Below are 9,230 nucleotides of genomic sequence, written 5' to 3'. Positions count from 1 at the left end.
GGAAAACTGGAGCAAGCCCCATCTTAGGACCTCCTTGTGATGCTGTTTTTTGACTTGCTGGTTGTTCTGCCTAAAAATAAAAGGAAAATTTAGGATTTAACTCATGTTCTCAGGAGTGGAGATTCAGATGAACAGTAGGAAATAACAGTACTATTTATTACATCTTGGAGGTACTTGTCTTGCTTTCTCTCACTGCTGTTGTGCTGGCACCACATCCAAAGCTTCTTCTTGAGGCCTGCCAGGTGAGAGGGCAAATTTTAGGTGCAAGGTTAGAAAAAGGAAAGGGAAATAGAGAAGGCAGTGCGAACTTTGATTTCATGCAGATGCAATGCACCTCCCACAGCAGCACAGTCCCTGTGGTGCAGGAGACACTGACAGGTCACAGAAGGAGCTGAGTTGGAAGGGACCCACAGGGATCATCGAGTCCAACTCCCAGCCCTGCACAGCACCAAATCCAAGAGTACGCAGTTGCTGCAGGTTTTGGCTTCACTAAAGTTCCCTCTTCCCCTTTTTTGTTTTTCCTGGGATAAGGTATTTGCAATAAAACCACCCTCCCACTGAGTAAAGGTATAATTATGGATAGTTACTGATGCTGATCTATGTAATTAATGACAGTAGTTGGGCCAAGATGAAGCTTAAGGCAGCTGGCTGAGTCTCCACCAAGCCCAAGCAGCAAGAGCTGTTCCTGAATTTGAACACGAGCATGGAACCAATAAACAGACTACCCACAGGAGCAACTATGGCTGAGGATGCACATTAAGTGTCACTATTTATGCGTGCTTTACACCTCTTTTCTGCTAAAAATCCCTTCACCATGTGGAAAAATACTTCTCTGCATTGAAATGGAAAAAATGCTGAGGCCAGGCAGTACTTTCTATTGTTTCACCATAATCACAGGATTATGGTAAATCACAAGATTATTTGGGTGGGTATCAGAACTGGGTTTGGCTGAGGCAATCCAGTGCATGGGGACCCTACACAGTAACACGAGCTCAGACATAAAACACGGAGCTGAGGCCAGAGCTGTGATATCTAATTGCCTTTGCCTAGAAACCGCAGTCAGCATTTGTAGTCCGTAACAGGGAGTTTCAAAACAGCCTCCAATGTTTGTGAAACCTACAGCTGAATCTGTGTGCTGCAGTGTCAGGGGAGCTGAGGATACTCCATGGTTTTTGCTGCTCTGCTGCTTTGTGGTTCCCAGCAAGATGTTGGCATGTCCTTTCCACACCGGCCTGCTCAGCTCCAGAGATCCTTTCCCTCTCAACACCTTCACATCACAATCAGTGGCTATTAAAAAGAACTTCTAAAAGTGTTTGCAGTTCTTCACAGCCTGCATTTGAAGATAAATTCACAGTATGGAAAAAAAATCCACCCAAGTATAAAACACCCAGATTAATTCATGGTCCTTGTTTGTTCTTTCTGTTTTATCCTTCACTCCCTCCATCATTCATCAGAGGGCCAAAGTGGTGCAAATGAACTTCTGAATGTGTGACAACACGATCCATCTGAGAAATCTAATTCAGAAGCAATGATTTTTCTTACTTTTCTTTTTTCTCTTCCTTCTCAGGGCCCAAGAATGTTCATGAGAGCTTGCTAAGGAACCATTTTGATTTGCCTGTTTGTGTAAAAATAATCCATGTTTCCTTGACTTGTTGAGAATACAACATGCCAGGAATAACTTGCATACTTTGGGAGGTCTTTCTGCTTGTGAAAGTCCAGCATGCTACTGGCTGTATGGAGAGGTCTAAAACATGTTTGTGGAACCTGTAAAAGGTCTTTCCAATGACTAATGCAGTCCATTTGTATGGACAGCTCATTAAATTAGCAGAAATGCTAAGTCTTACAAGAAGCAATTGCTTTCTTATGCAAAACATGAAATGTGCTCATCCGGAAAAGGAAATTTCACATCTCCTAGCTAATAGTGAAAAAACAGACCATCACAAACTCCTTCCAGACTCTTCTTATTTGGACACGCTCCACATCATTTTCCCAGCCAGCATTTTCCTGGCCAGCATAAGCCTCTGGGAGGTCCTACCTGCACTCACATCTCTGCAGTTCCAGTCCCAGCCAGGCCCAGGTAGTGAAGCAGAAGCAGGCTGAGGGTAACAGCATTTATCTTCACAATATGTGGCAATATGTGTCAAAGAAGAGTATCCTGGAGCCATGGTCTGAAGGGCTGCCATGTCCATAGGGTTGAAAGGGTTTTATGTAGCTGGTTTTTGTTTGTAGCATCTCCAGGTCGCAGTGTTGTAACTTTAATAGTTACATGTAGGGAGATGTTTCTTAAGATTTAGACTGCTCCCCTTGCTACCAGCTCTTTAAAGAGTTCTCTTACTGCTGCAGGAAAAGGCCAGGAAAGTTGGGCATATTGCAACATTTTTAATAGGGCATTTACCTTGTAGGCAGCCTGCTCTGCTGTGGTTAGTCTCCCAGTGAATATCAGAAAATACGAGATGTTGGAGAAACACGTGGAAGCCTTGTGATCCCATGTGCTGCACGGTCACTTTCGCTTACACCTGTTTTTCTCAGCAAAGCAATGACAGCTCTTGTTAAAATCATTTGTTGATGGACTGAGGGCAACCTGGGAGCTGCACAGGCCCCAGTGCTCACTCTGTGCCTGACCTTCCCCATGGAGCAGAAGCCTCTGCTGGTATTTCTGCCCAGGCATTTCTGTGGGCATGGAGGCAGAGATGGGCCCACAGGCAGAGATGGTGTTTGCAGTCACACCTATTTACGACTTTGTGCTGCATGAAAATGAGTGCTCCTCACTCGTCTAGTTTTCAGCTGAAAAGATCTTGAATTTGATTACATCCTAAGACACATCTGGTTGTAGCACTGCAGACTAGGTCCTTGAAAAACCACAAAGAAAAGGTGTTTGGGTTAAGAATACTCTTGTGATTAAAAAAAATATTGAAAGTCCTCAAGTGTTTGTTTAAAGAAAATAATTTTCATTAAAATGCTGGCACAGTGTCAAGCAATTTGATTTTAATTTTGAAGTGTTGAAAATGCCCTCAGATCATTTCTGCAGCACTCTAGAACCCTGACGTGATCATAGAAAGCAAGTCACTTAAGAAATCAACTGCAGAACTAAAATTCATTTCCTGTTTTCTAAGACAACAAAAAAGGGCCCAAGGCTCTTAAGTCTTTCTGACAAAGACCTTCTCGCAGGCAGTTTTCAACGAGGCAAGCGTGGTCTGCCTTTTTTCCCCCCAAACAAAACAGAGTTTGCACATTCAGAAAGCTTCCAAGAACCACAAGAGTCATATGAATACAAATAATTTACTGGACTTTGGGACCAAGTACACTACTTCAAGCACTGCTCGCTTGGACCTGAAAGCAGTCTAAAGTCATTGCATTATTATGATTTTATAGATGCTCAGTGATGCATATTTTACAGCACTTACATTCTGAGTTTCATCAAAGCAGCAGTTTGATCATTTCATATTAGGATTTGATCTGGACTTTAGGATTTAGATGAGACTTATGCACCAGCACTGAGTTTCTGTGTCCTCACGATCCCTGACTTCCTGGCTTCACTGAATCCTCAAAAGGTGTTCAAAATCAGAAAGTTTTGCTGGCTTGGGGTCAAAGTCTGACTTAGTTTTCACAAGAACCCACCTATCTGCCCAAATTCTCTCAAATTCAGGTCTAGGTTTCATAAAGCTTCAGTTCATTGAACTTGGCTGGAGTACAGCTCTTTCTTCAAAGAAACCAAGTGAAATTGTGTCTCCAGCTCACCTCAGAGGGGTGGACAGCCCCCAGCCAGGCAGGTTTTTTCACCAAGGTTTTGCTACCAGCACCACTTGTGACAAGATGTGCCTCCATCCAGCACAGAGAGGTTGCAACTTGCTGCAAGCACAGCTGTTGCCTCATTTTGATTCAAGCAAAGCAGATTCCGTAAAACATTCTGCTAGGAAAGTTGGTTCCCATTTAGAAAGGAGAAAAAAAGATTGAAAAGAAAAATAAGAAAGAAAAAAAAAAGACAAATAGGCCTCTGAGCAGGCCTTTGAATGCTCTCCTTTGTTAACCAATGCAGTTAACAAGCCTGAATATGACAAAAAGCTTCTTGTCAAGAGCATCCCAAACAAAAACTTCAGCAGAACTTTACTATCTCATGGAGCCCTACAAGCCCCACAATTTTTTAATTTTATTTTTCCACAATTCTTTTTTTTTTTTTTTTACTAGCCATTGTGTGCCTTGGGTTCTTGATGCTTACCCTGGGATACCAAAAAGTGGCCTTTATTTTGTGGGAGAGTGTTTTTGACAAATTAGGCTGTTTTAGGTATCAATAAAAGGCACATAAAAATTTATATCCATAAAATGCCTATTTAGAAAAGGCAGTCAACAATTTTTATTTTTTAAATCTCATTACCATTCTCTAGATTTAGTGTCTACCCCATTTTTTCAGTTCTTCACAGTAGCTTTTGCTGGGTTAGCCATAATCCTCACATTATCAACATATGCTCGCTCTTCATCAGCATATTTACTTGGAGGCAGGTAAGAAATTAGAGATAAATTAGTTCACTGTTGAATCACTTGGTATAAATTATTCAGGGTGTTAATCCTGATGCATGTGGGCTGGGAAGAGGGAAGAGAGGACTGTTTTTTTGGGTTTGGTAGCTGTTCCTCTGCTGTGCTTTGCACATGTGGCAAGGCAAGGGCAATAAATCAGAACAAAGGCAATAAAGGACGAAGGCTTTAGGGACCATGTGTTCTGGAAGAAAAACCTGGCTTACCACTAAAGCAGCATTGCCTTATAATGGACGTTTAAAATTCAGATGCAGAAAGAGATGGACAAAATTATATAAATACAAGAGACTTGCAGGTCTGTGCAGCTTTCAAGCAGTACTGCAAGCCAGTCCATCTTGCCAGCCCATCCTGGGACAGGACAGGCAGATCCCATGCTCCACACCAGCAGGACTGCAGCAGGGGCGGCAGCACAGCTCATCCTAAGCAATACTGCAACACATTAAGTTCAGACAAAGCATGGAAGGCTTCAACCCAACCCAGGCAGCTGACACATTGTTTTCCAGAACCAGAGCTCTCTGCAGCTGCTGTTGACAGACCTATTGCAAGGTCTGCTAGGAGCTATCCATGTCAGCTAGGAACATGCTGCTGTTGGAGTCACTTGCCATCCCTGGGATCCGTACAACCTTCACACTCCAGTGTCAGGGCAGCAGTTTCACACAGCCAGGGGGACTCTATTCCCAGCCTTGGGCAGGCAGAAACTGCTCAACAGAAGGAAGAACTACTTTGAAGCAGATTTACCAAGGTATTTAGGAGTGTAGACACAAAGAGAGGTGCCCAGTGAGGTTTCCCAAGGCCTCCAAGTGGGTCAAGCTCTTCAGACTCAATCCCTGAAATGGGAATTTTCCTCCTCTCTCCCTCCAATCTCCCAAAGAACTTAACGTATTTGGTTTGCATGGCAAGGTGCTGATAGGATGGGGGGCTGCAGGGGTGGCTTCCGTAGGAAGCTGCTGGAAGCTTCCCCCACCTCTGACAGGGCCAATGCCAACCAGCTCCAAGACAGGCCTGCTGCTGGTCAAAGATGGGACAATCAGGAATGATAGTAATGCCTCTGTGACAACACATTTGAGAAGGAAGGAAGAAAGGTCATTGGGCAGACATCATTGCAGCCAGAGAAGAGAGGAGGGAGAATATGTGAGAGGAACAGCTCTGCAGACACCAAGGTCAGTGGAGAAGGAGGGGAGGAGGTGTTCAAACCACCACACTTTTTAAAGGCCAGGAAGTGCCTCTCTGCATGTTTGGGCACCTAAATGCCTCTGCAGAGAATTTTACATTTCATGGCCCTTCCCCTCCTCCTATGAGCTGCCCATGGGACTCCCAGCCAGGCTGGTGGCCAAGGTCAGCACTGGACTGACCAGTGCTAAGGGCAGTAAAGCAATCTTGGCTGCTGGCAGGGCACAAGAAATCCCAAGAGGATGACAGGGCTCCTGTTTGTCTGTCCTGTGCCTATTAACTTCTGAGGGTAAATGGTCTCTATTTCACTTAATGCAGTAGCTTTGCTGCCAGTCTTCTGCCCATACACTTTAGGCCAACTAGTCTAGCATTAAATATATCCTACATACACTTGTTGTGATACTAGTCTGCCTTTCCAAATTTTCCTGGTTTCTTCATGCTTTATCCATTCCAAGCTTAAATAAAAGCAAAGCCCACATTCCAAGAACCAAGTAAGGTGGAGGCTGTGAAAAGGAATAGAGAGGGAATAGAGCTATAAATGGAATTAGGGAAGCATGGCTTGGTGTGATTAATGAGCTTACATCTGTGACGGGTGCTTGCTATAAACAGCAGGTAGAGAAGTAAAGCCAGCAGCAGAAAGTGCTCAGGAGCAAGGGAGGTGGAGCCAGGTCTCCCTACACCAGCAGTGAGCTGCCTGGCTGCTCAGTGGGTGCTGGTGGGGACAAGCACAGCTCCTCTTCAGTGGGGCTTGGGGTACATAAGAACACTGGGGAACAGCATGCATCCTTCCAGAAACCTGGGAGAAAAGAGGGATCAAAAAAAAATAGGCAATTCCCTTACTAGCGGCAAAAGAGCAAAGTCCTGGCTAAAGGTGCAGCTATAAAGTGCCTGTGCTTTTACCCTCCTTCCCTGGGATTTTCCTCTAGCAGGGATATCCCTGGTGCCCACACTGTGGTTTGCAGCCGCCTGGCACACAGGGCAGCCCCAGTGGGGTAGAAAGAGAAGGACTTTGGAAAGGTTGAGGGACTAATGGTAGTGCAGGTGGGAGCAGCGCTCCTGCAGTATTCAGCAGGCCCCCAACATTGCCATTCCTAAGGATAAATGTGCAAATGAAGCTTCTCAAATCCTCTTGCTGGTTTAAAAAGAGGAAAACACAAGCAAACAAAAAGTTTCACTGGAAAACTAAACCAAAATCCCAAACAAAAAGTTTCAATGGAAAACAAAACCAAAATCCCAAGCAACAAAAAAAAAAAACCAACAACAACAAACACCAAACCCTGATGCTTTTTAATATTACATTGTAATGAAAACTGAAACTTCCTCTTTGTTCTCTGTTCCATGATCCATTGATCCACCCCTCTGAGGAAAGCTTGTGAGAAGCTTTCTTCTTCAAGTTGTGAGAAAATGGAAAATAGACAAAATTGAGATTCCAGAGGTGAATAATTATGGATCAATTCAATGCAGACTGAGGTTTTTTTATAAATAAACTGGCCAAGACTGAATTATTGCTAAAACAAAATATCAATTTTAAACAGTGAAAATAGAAGCTGTGTAAACCAAGCTACTCGGAGTCTTTAAAGAAAACTACTGGGTCACTCAGCATAGCAAGCTCTATAAGTCCAGCCCACTCCAGCTTGATTTTTCCCTTGTTTCAGTGCAGAAAAAGTTTCCAGTGCTTGTAGCAACCAACTCAGCTCACTTTGTTCCTGCTGGGCAGTTTTTGCAGCAGTGCAGAGCAGAGGCAATGGGGGTCAGGATCTGGCCCCCTACATGCACAGTTTTAAAGATTCAGCTGAAGCCACTGTGAGGAAGAAAAACTGCTAAGCCCAGAGCCTGAGTTATTTCTCTGACCCTGAATGTTATCAAACATAATATTTTATTTGGCTGGTTATAGAAAACATGTGGCAAAGCCTCCATTTTTGAGGAAGGTTTGCCCTGCGGCACAAAAAGGAAAGAAAAATAGCTGAACTTTATTCTGCCTGTCTCTGCAATGTGCATCCTTGCACCCACACAAGCTGCTCTCACCTGAATTTTAAGTTCTGGATACATATGATAACTCTATTTACTCTGCAGAAATACCAACAAGGTCCCAATCAAAGATTAACATCAGGATCTGCAGGGTAGGTGCAAACAGGAAAGCATCCCCATGAAGAGTTTATACTCCAAGAAAAATGGGAAGGTTCAAGATGATCAGTTTTTTTAAAGGACATGAAAAGTAGCAAGTTCAGGACAGATCTGAACAGCAAAACACATTCCCCAGTGTCCTACTGTCTTCAGCAGCAGCAAGAAAATTGTTCAGTGCTCAGGTGTCTTAGACCTGAGTACAAGGCTGAGAGACCAGTGTACATGATCATTTTTGGGGGGAAAGGGCTTTGTATTTAAAGTTCCAGTTCCAATTCTGACCTAACATCAGGCCCCAAATATGGTCTTTCCCCTGTAATAAACCAACCAACCAACCCCAAGCAAACCCAACAAAAAAGGGACAATTACTCACTTACCCACTAGAAACCTCTCACTTGTCAGTGAACTCCACCAGCATTTGAAGGGCAGCCAAAGGGTGAGAGGCATTACAATGCACAAGAGGAGCACAACAAGAGCGTTGTTTGCTGTTTTCCCCATCCTGACAGCTGCTCCTGATGTACCCAACACTCTATTAAACCTTCCTTAAGCACCTTGTACAATGGGAGGGGTCCTTTCCCCAGCAGGGCTAGGAGGGCTTTAAGCTGCTAGCCAGCTGGAAGGGTGTGAGTTCACTGCAGCCACACGAGGGAAGGCTCAGGATCTCACCCTTCCCTCAGGAAGGCTGATGCTGTGCCAGCACACACAAAGGGTGCACACACATGTTCTCTGTACTGGCTCAGCTCCAGCGATGCTTATTTCCAGCTGAGGAGCTGTATCAAGCACAGCAGGAGATAAAATTTCCAGCCTTTCCATCTGTTCCTGCAGACAAAATGACATAATAAAGATATTTCGAAACATCTCCAAGCAGGTAGAGGGTTATGATGGCTGGGACAGTGATAGCAATTGCCCTACTTCCTTCATCAGGGGCAAAGCCTCTATTCCCTAAAGCCTCTCCTCAACTGAGCCACGACAGGACCTATAACTCACCTCCTCCTTTTCCCCTAGAGACTGACCAGCTGTGCCCCAAGCTCCCTTTGTCCATCAGTGAGGGATAAGCCCTCTGTTTGGGACACCTGTGCCCTGCAGTCAGCACAGCACATTCTCCGTGGGTTTGCTAATCAGGACACCACTAACGCCCCCTGAGCTGGGAGCCTGTGACTCAGCTGTGGGCTCGCTGCCACTCAGCAGCTGGCACTTGGCACAGGGGCTGTGTGACTCAGGCTGGCAGGAGCCTTTGGAGATGCCTTCCCCTGATTTATATCTGCAAGGGATCCTTTGTGTTCGGACCCTATTGTTGGCATGCCAGCCTCGCTGTAGAAATCTGGAGTTAATATACTCCACTTTCCGATCACAGCAGCTCTTCCAGGGTGCAGCTTTGCAGGGCTGGCAGTGCTTGCTCCCGCACCATC

General features: G+C 44.8%; 1 long non-coding RNA gene across 1 annotated transcript in view; it reads right to left on the bottom strand.

Moving 5' to 3' along the window:
• LOC108444824 overlaps positions 1-9,230 on the bottom strand; it is an 18,591-nt gene that overhangs the window by 3,625 nt on the left and 5,736 nt on the right. Inside the window, exons 2-3 of the long non-coding RNA XR_001859526.1 lie at positions 162-235; positions 1-70 (exon numbers count right to left, since the gene is read on the bottom strand). The exon at positions 1-70 is cut by the window's left edge and continues 3,625 nt beyond it. This is a non-coding gene — a long non-coding RNA (uncharacterized LOC108444824). The remainder of the gene's footprint in view (positions 71-161; positions 236-9,230) is intronic.

This window comes from Corvus brachyrhynchos, unplaced genomic scaffold (genome assembly GCF_000691975.1).
Source record: "Corvus brachyrhynchos isolate BGI_N302 unplaced genomic scaffold, ASM69197v1 scaffold312, whole genome shotgun sequence".
NCBI classification, from domain to species: domain Eukaryota; kingdom Metazoa; phylum Chordata; class Aves; order Passeriformes; family Corvidae; genus Corvus; species Corvus brachyrhynchos.
The sequence above is the reverse complement of the archived record's forward strand: the minus strand, read 5'-3'. Positions and strand labels throughout refer to the sequence as shown.